The following is a 13619-nucleotide window of genomic DNA, read 5'->3' on the forward strand; positions in this document are numbered from 1 at the left end:
GGGGGACCAACTACCCCTCCTGTTACCTCCAGTAAGGATTGCTGAGAGGTCTTCAGAGGCCCCCTTACTCTACCACTCTGCAAACATGCCTCCTGGTGCGCTACTGGTTGGGGGGTGAAGTCCACTTTATTCCCCAGGAACCTTTGGGGCCAAGAAGCCCACCTGGTACCTCCTATAAGTTCTACACAGCAGGATTCCTGAGAGCTGGTCGGAGGCCCCTTTCTCCACCACTCTGCAAACACGACTACTACTTAAAAACATAGAAATTCACTGAAAACTACCAAAGGTTACAGAGACGTAATAGTTAGTAATTAACATTTTAAAAAACTGAAAAATTCACTGAAAAATACACAAATGTTAAAGGGACATTATAGTTCGGAAATCGAATAAAAAATAAACCTCCGAAATTAATTGAAAAAAACTGAGATTACAGGGTCATTATAGTTAAGCTCAGGTTTCACTTATACAAAGCCAGGGAAATTCAGCAGTTATAGTTAGTTGGGTTAAATATAACTCACACCCCTCACAATGCACTGCTTATAACCCTCACATATTACATCACTTATAACATGGTCAGTGACTTCTCAAATATCACTGATGACATCTCTGATGACATCACCAAATGAGTGTAAGTGTTTTTATGAGTTTATAGGTTGTAAACATACAATCATCTACAACAAAGGTTAGATCATTATGTTAGTTGAAATACTTCTGAGTGATATTACTTCTAACACATATATGTGAGTTGATGTGTGAATGTATCCTTATGTGTATGGGTGTGTAAGTGGCTGTATGGGTGTATAAGTGGGTGTGTGAGTAGCTGTGTAGGTCAGTGAAATTCTGTGTGAATAGCTGAATTAGTGACTAGCTGAGTGTGTCAGTGGCTGTATGGTTGAGTGAGTGGCAGTGTGAGTAGTTCTATGGGTGAGGTAGTAGGTGTATAGTGACTGTATGGGTGAGTGAGTGGGTGTTTGAAAGGCTGTATGAGTGAGTGACTCTGTATGTAAGTAGCTGTATGGGTGAGTGAGTGGCTGTTTGAGTGGATGTTTGGTTAAGTGAGTTGGCCTGTGAATGGCTATATTGGAGAGTTAGCAGATGTGCGAGTGTAATTGGTATGTAATTTGTTGTGTGGGTATGTAAGTGATTGTTTGTATGGGTGAGTGAGTGGTTGTCTTGAGAGGCTGTATGGGTGAGTGAGTGAGTGGGTGCGACAGTGAATTTGTAGGTAAATAAGTGGGTGTGTGAGTAGCTTTATGGGTGACTGTGTGACTATGTGAGTGGCTGTACAGGTGAATGACTGGTTGTATGAGTGGCTGTATGGGTGGGTGAATGGTCATGTGAGTGGCTGTATGAGTGAGTGAATGGGTGTGTGAGTATCTCAATGGAGGAGTAATTGGGTATTTGAGAACTGGTATGGGTAATTGGTTGTGTGGGTATGTGAGTGGTCATACGAGAGGTTGTATGGGGGTATGAGTAAGTGTATGAGTGGTTTAGTGGATAATATCATCAGTGTTTTTATCAGTAATGTAATTCAAGATGTCATCAGTGATGTAATATATGAGGTCATACGCAGTGCATTGCAGGTACATAATTTATAGCTAGCTCAGGTAACTATAACTGCTGATTTTCAATGCTTTTGCATAAGTGAAAGCCGAGATTAACAATGACGTCCCTCTATCCATTGTTTCTTTCAGTGAATTTTCAAGGTTTTTTAATTCTATTTTCTAACTATAACATCTCTGTAATCTTTTGTTTTTTCAGTGCATTTCTAAGTAACATTTCATGTTATTTCCTAACTATAATGCCCCTTTAACCTTTGGTCTTTTTGGTGAATTTCTGAGTTTTTTTTATTGTTATTTCCTAACTATAATGTCCCTGTAACCTTTGTTGTTTTTAGTGAATTTAAAGGTTATTTTTTTATTTTATTTCCTCACTGTAACACCTAATGTTTGTGAGTGGGCATGTGATTGCCGGTGGTATGGGTCTGTGAGTGGGGGTGGTTGTATGGGTCCTTGAGTGGGTGTGTGAGTGACTGTATGTGTCTGTGACTGGGTATGTGAGTGCTGTATGGGTATGTGAGTAGTTTTCAAGGTACATGAGTGGGTGTTTGAGTGACATGTAAGGGTCTGTGAATAGGTTTGTAAGTGTTTGTATGGATCTGTGAGTGGGTGTATTAGTGACTGCATGGGTGTATTAGTTGGTGTGTGAGTGGCTATATGGGTCAGTTACTATGTGTGTGAGTACTATATGGGTATGTGAGTGGTTTTTAGGCATGTGAGTGGCTGTATGTGTCTGTGAGTTGCAAACTACCAAGGTAGAAGTGTGGGTCAAATGAGCAATGCCACCAGCTGCCTGGGGCTGTAACTTCTGCTCCGCTACTTCACACTTCACTTGGAGGGTGAGGTCTGGCAAAAAAAATCAGCAGTTTTTCATCTCGCGCCAGCCGGAAGTGGACTTACTGGTTCTGCAGGAGCTGTCAAAGCTACCACTAAAGAAAAGCAAACTGCTATCTCCCGAGGGTCAGACCTTGAGAGAAAGCCAGGGCCAACCCCAGGGCCATTAGTTGCTCCAGGAGGGAGCTGAGGGTGTAACAAGAGTGGATCCTTAACACTGGGGGACCCCTGAGTCTACCCCTAGAACATCAACTCCCACAACTGAATACTTACCTTAGAACTGATAACCCTATTTTCCTCCATAGGATAACATTGACTGTTTTTCTGTGAAAAGTTTCTAACGGCCATATGTAGGAACGTCTTTTGCATTCGAAACACTGTGAACCGCAGAATCTAGGGTGTATGTGAACGCAAAAGAGACTGTTCCAATGTAGGAAAGCTTTGCGCCTCGCAAAAATGAGAATCGCAAATTTAGCAATTACTATTTTTGCTTAACAAGGAATCTGTGAAAAATATTGTGAATTCACAGTGTGCAGCTTAGTATTTGTGCAAATCACAAATACTGTTCCCGCAAAATGTGAATTCACAAATTGAGATGTAGCAAAAATAAGTGAATTGCGAATTTACGAAAATCGCAAATTTGCACTTCTAAATTACCTCCAACTCTTAACAGGTGGTAACCAGGTGCAACTTATTTGAACAGGCCCACAAAGCCACTGGGGCTTACCACCATGGCTGGCCTGTATGTGATAGCCAGGAGGCTGCGTACCCGAGATGATGTACAGAGAAGGAGACGCCAGGAAAGGATCTACAGAGCACGCATCACCCTCATCTAGCGGACCCAGGAGGACATCCATGTGCACTACAGGTTGCACCCAGACAGCTTCCTCGAGTTGATAGAGGTGCTGACACCCCTAATTGAACACCCCACATACAGGGCACACACCATTCCTACCCACATAATGGTTTTGTGCTCACTGTACCTCATAGTTTCATGGAATTTTCAGGGGGTCTCTCAGAGTGCACTATCGTGCTTTTTCCACACTTTCCTTGACGCTATGGTCCAGAGGATGCATCACCATATCCAATTACTAAGCACACAGCAGGTACTAGATCAGACCAAGCAAGAATTCTACCAAATAGCCCAATTTTCCAATGTCATTGGCTGCGTAGATGGGACCCATGTCACACTGTCAACCCCATCACAGAATGAGTATGTTTTTAGAAACAAGAGATCATATCATTCCCTGAAACATCCAGGTAGTGTGCAATGCTAAACATATTATCACAGATATTGTGGCTAAATTCCCAGGAAGCACAAATGACTCATTCATTTTTCGCCAATGTGGAGTACATCGCAGACTCACAAATGGCGAATTTGGGGAGGGCTACCTGCTAGGTAATTGCATGGCACACACACACCACTAGGGAAGGTTTAAACTGGCAGGACAGTACTCAACATCAACGTACGTTGCCCTGCTGGTGACAGTGCGTATGCTGCACTTGACTACATCTTCACACCGTACCTGAATCCAGCCACTGCAGCAGAGCGGAGGTACAACAGTGCCCACAGAGCCACCCACTGCACCATTGAGTGGACCTTTGGAATCCTTAAAAGCCATTTCCAGTGCCTCGATTAAAGTGGAGGCGCTCTGCAGTACAGCCTAGAAACATGTTGCAAAATGAGTGGTTGCCTGCGCAATGCTATACAACATCGCTAACATAAAGGGCACCCCGGTAGATCTGACAGATGAAGACACATCAGATGAGGAGGAACCATCTCCACAATGCAGACGTGCAGGTGGTGCCGGGGCGGCTGCCGGGCCCTGAGATGTGATAACATCACACTGAACTAGGTGAGAAATGAGGACACAATGCCAAATAATGATGCTCAAGTATGATGTTTATTTCCTTAACTACAGGAGTAAATCGGTCACACAGCGTGACTTAAATGTTGATGATTGCACATGTTTTGGTTACAGTGCTATTATTGCCATACGTCACTCAGTCCATATGGTATGTGTTGCATCACACATAGCCGTGAGTACATGCTGCCTCTTTACCTCCTATGTGCACGCCCTGTTCCCCCTCGTTTAGGCTGCACACTGACCTCACTGGAGTCTTCCCCTGCTCTCCCCTGGCACCCACTCCGGCGTCTATCTGCAGGAAGTGGTGGAGTGATGCTTCTCCTGCTGGACTGTTCGTCCGTATCCAATGTGCCCACTGTCCCTAAGCCACCTGTGGCAACTGCACACATCTGGTCCACGGCATGTGTGACCTGCACCCGGCCCCTACCCTTTTCCTGGCAGCAGTGGGCCATTTCATGCCACATACTAACACATCGCCTGGCCAGCAGGGATATGGCGGTAGACTGGCGGTTCACAGCTCTAGTGTACAGGTCCATCCGGGTGTGTAGATGGTATTCTCCATGCTCCTGGCTACCCTGTCTCTCCTTATCTCCCTACACAGTGCTTCCAATGCACATGTCATAGAATTGACATTGAGCCGCAACTCAGACATGTTGTGATTATGTGCTGCAACATGGCGCTGTAATGATCTTATGCCTTTCACTTGCAGGCCCTGTGCTTTTAACATGTTGCCATCAAGGCCAGAAAACACAGGGTCTTCTTCGGAAGGAGAATTGCTGGTGGAGGGCAGTGCCCTGCATCTTGACCCACTCCCATTTGAAGTTTGAACAGTGGACTGTGGTATGTGCTGCCTTGCATGTTGCCTTGGGACTGCCTGTGCCTCCTCAGCTGTATCTGTGGACTCTGCCTCCATTAGTGGCAGTGGTGAGACTATGTTGCGCTGTCTGCCTGGTGCAGGATCTGTCTGTTTTGCTGTGCCCTGCTCCTCCTGGCCTGCCACGTCCACATTTGCTGGTGTCTGCCACGGTTTCCTGTGTTGTCGGTGGTGCTGTAAATTTAAATGCACACATTAATTGTGTGTCATGTTTAACTTTTGTTATGCATTAAAGTTTGCAAATATCTAATCACATTACTACAACTTGTCTGTTTACACATTCCAAGTATGAATCATCCCTATATCCCCTTGCTATGTTTCACAGAGCCAGGTATCAGTGCATGGGACTACATATCCCATAATGCAATTCTGGGTGTGCCCGAACTTCCCATAGAGCTGGAAACCCGCCGAGATCAACGCCCTACTCAAAAACTCCAAGGCGGACCCGAGGGACCTCAAAAACTTCCAACCCATCTCCCTACTTCCTTTCCCAGCCAAGGTCATCGAGAAGATTGTCAACAGACAGCTAACCTGATACCTTGAAGAAAACAGCATCCTGGACCCATCCCAGTCAGGGTTCCCAAGCAACCACAGCACCGAGATGAACCTCATTGCCGCAACCAGCGACATCAGGATCCTGCTGGACAACGGTGAGGCCGCAGCCCTCATCCTCCTGGACCTCTCTGCCACCTTCAACACTGTCTGTCACAGCACACTACACACACGCCTCCACTACGCAGGGATCCGAGACAAGGCCCTGGAATGGACCACCTCCTTCCTCTCCGGCAGAACCCATTGCGTCCGCCTCCCACCATTCCGATCCGAAGCCTCCAAGATCATTTGTGGCGTACCCCAGGGATCATCCCTCAGCCCGACACTGTTCAACATCTATATGGCCCCGCTCGCACAAGTTGCCCAACAGCACGACCTCAACTTAATCTCCTATACCGACGACACTCAACTGATCCTCTCCCTCACCAAGGACCCCCTTACCACCAAATCCAACCACAAAGGAATAAAGGCCGTCGCTGACTGGATGAAGATCATCCGACTGAAGCTGAAAACGGACAAGACGCAGGTCCTCATCCTCGGCTCCAACCCTTCAGCCTAGGATGACTACTAGTGGCACACGGCACCCACCAACCACTCACGCAACCTGGGAGTCATCCTCGACTCAACACTCTCCATGAACAAGCAAGTCAACGCAGTCTCCTCCAACTGCTTCAACATTCTCCGCATGCTACACAAAATCTACAATGGATCCCGACAGATGCAAGAAGAACTGTCACCCAGTCCCTCGTCTGTAGCAGACTCGACTGTGGAAACGCACTCCACGCCAGAGCCCCAGGCAAGCTCATCAAACGACTGCAATGGATTCAAAATGCCTCGGCACGCCTGATCCACGACGTACCATGCACAGCCACATCAACCCCCACCTGAGAAACCTGCACTGGCTCCCCGTCAACAAGAAGATTTCCTTCAAGCTCCTCATCCGCGAACACATGGCTCTCCACAAGACTGGCCCAGCCTACCTCAACAAACGACTTTTCTTCTACATCCCCAACCGCCAGGTCGGCTCCGCCGACCTTGCCCTCACCACAGTCCTTCGCATCCGAAGAACAACCACCAGTGGCAGATCCTTCTCCCACCACGCCGCCAAGACCTCGAACACCCTCCCACTGAGGTTACCACAGACCCAAGACCTTCTGACCTTCAGGAGGCTACTCAAAATCTGGCTGTTCGACCAGTAGGGGTTCCCTCCCTTTTTTCCCCCATCGCCTTGAGATCCTCATGGGTAAGCTGTGCGGTCTACAAGTGATTGATTGATTAATTGATTGATTGATTGATTGGGGAGTACTGGGGGGGTTAGCGTGTGGAAACATATGCCTACTGTGGGGAGGGACACATTTCTCAAGCTCAAGGTAGATGACCAAACAAAGTATGCCCCCATGAAAGCCATACTTGTTGCTAAATTTGGGATAAACCCTCAGAAGAACCATTAGAAGTTCATGGACAGCCACAAACTCTCAAAACTGTCATGGGTGTATTTCTTGGATTGTTCCAGCAAGGCACATTATGGTTGGATGAGGGGCAGCAAAGTTAATGAATTTGTTGGGCTGCAAAAGTTGATCTTGAGGTAGTGCATGCTCAATACTTGTTTTACAGAGCTGCACCAGCAACTAGTGAATAGTAAGCTTACTGACCCCAGGTAGTTGCTATGGAAGCAGAGCTATGATCAGCACCAGAGTGTCTAAAAAGGTACCTGGATGTGACCCCAAAAAGGCTGGATCAGTCTCCCCTCAGCAGAGTGAGGCCAAGGGAGACATTGACAAGTCCCAGAGTAAGGTTGGGGGAAAAGGGTCTCCATTCCCCTTCAGAAAAACAGGGAGGAGGTACTGGTGGGCAATGACCCTAAGCACCCCATTTTTAACCCTGCAACTGTGCTTGTTCTCAGTTCACCACCCCTGGGTTTCCACAGGCTAAGCATATGATTTCCAATTTCAAGCAGGTATTTGCCATACACCAACCAAGTACATAATATATGTAGCAAAAAGATAGAAAGAATCACAATTTTCTTGGCAACATTAAACCAAATGAGAGTAGATTGAAAAAACAAGATATATATTTGTATAATTACTCAAAATCTTAGTCCAAATATGCTAGTAGCTAATTATATGTCATCATAAAGCATGTGATACAGAAATTCACCTTATGGCCCTGCTATCTTTCTCAACACTATGTGAAGGCTCAATGTTGGCATGGAGTGCCAATACAATAAGGCAAGAACCATATTAGACACAGTCAAAAGGGTGTATAGAGATCTATAATCCAGTACTGGGGCTAGAAACAACAACGTTTGGCTTACCGTAGGTAATTCTGATACCTTAGTAGTCAGCACCTTTTGTAGGCATAATGCATTACATTTCAGAAGTCTCTTCGGTGAAATGCCACAATAGAGAATCAGTGCCAGAGTTGAAATTGATGTTATCGAAAGTCCTGCAGCAACGCTAAAGTTAAATGTAAAGGTAAATAAGTGAGGCAGCGGGGAGATTCCACAGGTGTTATAGTTACAATGTCCGGTATGTTCTGATTGTTAGTTGTTGTTTCTGATGTAGTTTCGATTGTGAGTGTTTTCTGATGTGTGCGTCCCTGACCTGTAAGAATGTTTCTGCTTTTTGAGCTACATGTTCTATTGATGTGGAGTTTATTTTGCATGACTCATCATAATGCTATTTGGATTGCTAGTTGTTATGATGCATGCAGGAATGAATGCTGTTTTTATATTTATGTTTACTGGTTACTTTATGTGTCAAATGTAGATTTGTTTTAAAGTTTTGAATATGAACTATATAAAAAACGAGGGATGCACAAAAACACAGGTTTATTAATGGGAACACTGACAATCTCATCTATAGCACAGAACGTGGAAATGGGAAAATTGCGATCAAGAAAAATGGGCTTAAATAAGCTTTCTTCCCCTCAATTGTAAAAAATACCTGTGGGTTTTTGGCTGAAGCTCTCAACAAATTTGTCATGTTTCCAGATATCCCTTGCCTTAAAGTTGAGATGCTGTAAAAGTATGAAAAGGGAGAGTGCATACACATGATGCCTACTCTTCAATGAATATGCAGAGAAGAGCTACTTCTTGCACAGAGGCACACTGTCAATGGAGCATCTCAACTGAGAACTACACTATTTTAAAACGCAGGGTATATTCACAAGAAGGTGTGATAACTACCGCAAGAGTAGAGTAACGCAACTTTCAACATCACAGCCTATCGCAGGAAAATAACCCTGTGGCAACGTGGAATTCACAACGCAGCGGTAGCATGCAATAGTTTGCCGAAACCACGGACAATGTCTGTGATACAACCACCTCAATGGAATCCATAACACAAACCACAACACCAAAAAACCTGCGATGGGCCAAAGCGCGATGAGGAAATCAGCGATAAGCAGCGCCAGTCCTGCAACACACACCTGGCACTCGGAAAAAAATCACCATAAAAGTAGAATAAACACACAAACAGAAACTGACCAACACCCAAGCACCATGGAGGCAGCCAGAGCAGGTGCAGAGGACGAGCGCAACCCCACAAGTACCCCGGACGACCTGCCTGGAAGCTCGGGGACAGGGAAGGGCAAGGACAAGAAGAAGAGAAAGACAAAGTTAAGTCCGCAGACGAACAGGATCATAGTCACAGAGGTGATGGACCACCATCAACAACTGTTCGTCACCTCCAGCGTGTCATTGGGCACCAAAAATGGAATCTGGTGGGACATCGTGGACAAGGTAAATGCCGTCAGGGAGCACAAGAGGATAATGGACAAGGTCAAGAGGCGATGGAATGACATCAAGCGGAGGACCAAGGAGAAACTTTCCGCCAACCAGAAGGCAGCAATGCAGACTAAATGTGGGGGCCCAGCGCCACAGTTCGAGCTGAATGACATGGAGGAGCTGGTGTCGACAGTCATCAGTGTGGAGACAGTGGCTGGAGTCGGGGGATCGGACACTGCTCGCCAGGACACAACACAACTGCAACAGGGTGAGTGACCACCAGATACTGGGGGTACGGGTTGAGATGGACACAATGGCACACATGCACAATCAAGCACAGCACAGTGCACACCCACAATGACTCTGGGTCCTTGCCCAGATCTACAGACTGTCACAATGTACAATGCCATGCTGTCAGATTCTCAATAACTGTGGACACATTGTAATACACCACCTCCCCTTCACATTGCAGGGGCACCGTCAACACCTCCTGCAGAGCAGTCCCAGTCACTCTTCACTGATATCGAGGAAGACAACACCAACATCGACACCCAAACCATCCAAGACATCAGTGACCTCATCCGCCACTCACCTCTAGGATCAGGGCAGGCCAGCTACATTGAGGAGACCCACCCCACTACCCAAAGCAGCCAGCAGGAGGCACCCATAGCCCCGGCACTCCCCCAAGACCCCCAGGAACAACACATGGCCTTCCACAGCTGTGTGCTGGACTGTCAGAGGGAGACCGCAGAGCAGGTGCGGTTGGGCTTTGGCAACATGGCAACCAAACTTGATCCCATCCTTGAGTGTGTCGCCCCGCTCCATGGGCTCCAACGAGCCCTGACTGACATCGCTGGAGTCATGACGTGGAGAGAAGAACACCTGTCCGCTCAGAGCGGCTACAGCGATACTAGCCGTAAGCTGGCACACATTCGGAGGTTCATGGAGGACAGGGAGCGGATGGAGGTGGAAATGATGGCAGCCACTGCTGCACATCAGTGGAATGTAGCTGGGATCTACCATGCCCTGCAGATCCTCATCATGGCATTTCTGCCACATGGGGTGGCGATGTTGAATGCTGCTGCCCCCACACCATCCACATGTCCTCCCCCTAGTGTGTTCATGCCTCCATGTGCAGCAGGCCTAACCACTCCGGCACCTGATGCTGCAGTTCCACACAATGCGGCCGACAATCAAACTCCGTCACTTGATGTGTCAGTGGCACACAGGGCCACAGCCGGTACAGCAACACTCCGAGGTGGGACAGGGTACACATCTGGGGACGAGGACATGGAAGGGTTTGTGATCAGAAGGGCTCAGTGGACTCATTGCTAACCGTCGCAGGCATACTCGCTGTTGGTGTGCAGGTCACTGGTCTAGTTGTCAGCATGTCACAGCCACTCCCTGAGGGCAGGCTTGCATGCACACCACACCCATCTGGCACAGGCGTCACAGGTCATGTGACCCTGCAAATATAAGTGGCCGACAACGTCACATGCCGGTGGTGAATAGATGACAGACCCAAGGCCTGGAGGCTGGCACGGGCAAACCACCATGTGGTGCTGACTGGGGTTGAACAGGGTTTTTGGCACGCGCTGCATTGCGGCCGTCACTGGCACCCTGCCACATACAGTGACTTAGGGTGCACTCAGTCATTGGCACCTTGAGCTGCTGAGTGGGTGTGCAGCCTGCTATGATGGCGAGTCCCGGCGGTCCAGGCTGCTCAGGATTTTTGTGCCTTGCTGGACTGCAGTGTAGGCCAAGCCAGCGGGCTGCGCGGGCCTACCGCCATGTGGCCTCGCTTTCGGATAACAGAGTTAGTGGCACTCACTTGGCTGAGCGGCTGTGCAGGCTGCATTGTTGCCGGGTGCCCTTGTATGTCCTATCTCATGGTGAACTCAAAGCCCCAGCCCAAAACATGAGACCTTGTGGCCTGTGCAGCATGGATGTATGGTGTGGAGGTTGCCATGTCCGCGGGCCCCGGGCTTGTGGCTTGCAGCGTCACATGGTGGGACCTGCAGTCTACACGCCGATGGTGGAAGGTGAGCAGTGAGGCTCATGTGGGATTGCTCTGATGGGCGGCGGGAGGGGCTGGGATGCCTCTGCCTGGGTGTGCATGGGCGGGCGTTATTATCTTGTACAGTTGTGTGTACTGTGTCAGTCATGTCTCTGGACCCTGTTTCAGATGACACCTCTGTCTCAGATGTGTGACCTGGTGTACTGCCATACATATGGGCAAGTGGTTTGAGATACACCGGTGACAATAGGTGAGCAGTGTGGCCTGGGTGCTCAGGGTAGGCTCTCTATCTCTCTATCTCTCTTCCTCTCCTCTACTCTCTCTCTCCCCCTCTCTTCTCTCTCTCTCCCCCCTCTCTTCTCTCTCTCTCTCTCTCTCTCTGCCCTTTGATGTGTGCAGGATACACCTCCTCATCATGCTTTTGTCTTGCAGGCTGTGGCCTACAGATTGTGTCGAGGGGAGCAGCCATGTGTCTTCATCTGATTTCTGTGTTAATTTCAATAAAGTTTCTTTGTTTGTTTTGAAAAGTAACTGGGTGATGCTCATTTCTGTGGCGACACATGCCTGACACCGGTTGTGATTGTGCAACATCAGGCGGATTCTTTCGTACATGTTTCGGTGTGGCTGATGTCGCATGTCTTTGGTCGGGGTGTGCCGGGGAGGGGTGGTCCTGGGTGTGTTGTCGGTGGGTGTTGTGGTCCTCTTGCATGTTCAGTTGGCATCTGTTTGTCTTCAGGTGTTGATGTGGGCGGTCTCCCTTTTTTATGGTTCAGGCTGTGGTCCAACTTTACACCAGGTCAGGGCAGGCGTAAATTTCCTGCTGCTAACGTGCATTATCACGCATTTTGTGTTCTTATCGCCAGTCTGACTGGTCGTTGTGAATGTTGAGGTGTGGTGTTGTCGTAAGTTTTGTCACGGGAATACCTACTCTGCATCTCACTTGCGATAGTTGCGGGGATCCTCTGTGGCAATGATTTTAGCGGCTGCTATCACGGGAAAACTGGTGCTGTGGGCTGTTAGCACATAACATAACATAACATAGCTCCTTGTGAATAAAGTACAAAAAAGATAGATTTTAATTGTAAAATCAAATGGTCTTCACCATATAATACCAAAGTAGCCTGAGGTAGCCATTTAAAATTTGGCCAATGCAGGGCAGCCACCAAAAATTGGCAGATGCTCCATACGCCAACTTTGCAGTTTCCCCACCCCATTTAAAAGTGCGGACCTCTACCCGGGGAGCAGAGACAAGAGCCACAACTGACATGATGGCCTGGTGGGCCAACATCATATCTATAAATGAATTTCTGAGTGAACTCGAAGTTGGACAGATGTGAACCTGCTTTAAAGTGCCTGCAAACTTCTAAACGTTTTCTTGGTCAATTCAAAACACATTTTTTAGGAAAGGCTACACTGAATACATTTATTAATTTTCTGACTTTCCAAGAGGTTCAAGTCAACAGTTTAATAAATCCTTATAAATCTTTAGTGCATGACTTTACTGGCAGAACGTGGGTGGAGGAGTGTGAGATGAAGCATACGTGGGGAGTGACTACGTCCAAGAACAAGCAAGGGGGAGATACAGGGCTGCAGAATAACGTTCAGGCATGTTACCAGATGAGGAACAGCACTTGAAACAACTCTGACCACAGAACAGCCTGTAAATCGACTAGGATCACAGTGGTAAATTGAGATAAGGGTTATGCAGTGAGAGTGTTTAATTGGCAATTCCTTCCTGATGAAATTTTCGATAAAGTATGCTACATTTCACTTTTTTGTAAGGGAGAGAGGGGGATGAAGAAAACTCAATTACAAGACAGGGAATACACAAGTAAGGAACATTCATGTGTAGTCAGATGAATGTTGAAGCCGCTCATTCTGATCACAAATTCGAAACTTTTATGTTTCTATTTGGGAAATATGCAAGGCTGTCAATCCATAAATAATGCTTTCTCTTCTTCCTATTTGACCGGGCAATAGTCGATATCTGCTTATAAACATGTCCGCAATTCTAATTGCGCTAATACAGGGCACATCAGCACCACCTGGGGTATGACATAATATCGAAAACAAAAATATCGCAATACACAAATATCGAGAAACAAAATATCGTCAATAAATATTTCGGGCAAGAATATCATCAGAAAATAGCCACGTATGTTGGATTCACTATGTATATCATCATACC

This window comes from Lissotriton vulgaris, chromosome 2_1 (genome assembly GCF_964263255.1).
Source record: "Lissotriton vulgaris chromosome 2_1, aLisVul1.2, whole genome shotgun sequence".
Classification (NCBI taxonomy): domain Eukaryota; kingdom Metazoa; phylum Chordata; class Amphibia; order Caudata; family Salamandridae; genus Lissotriton; species Lissotriton vulgaris.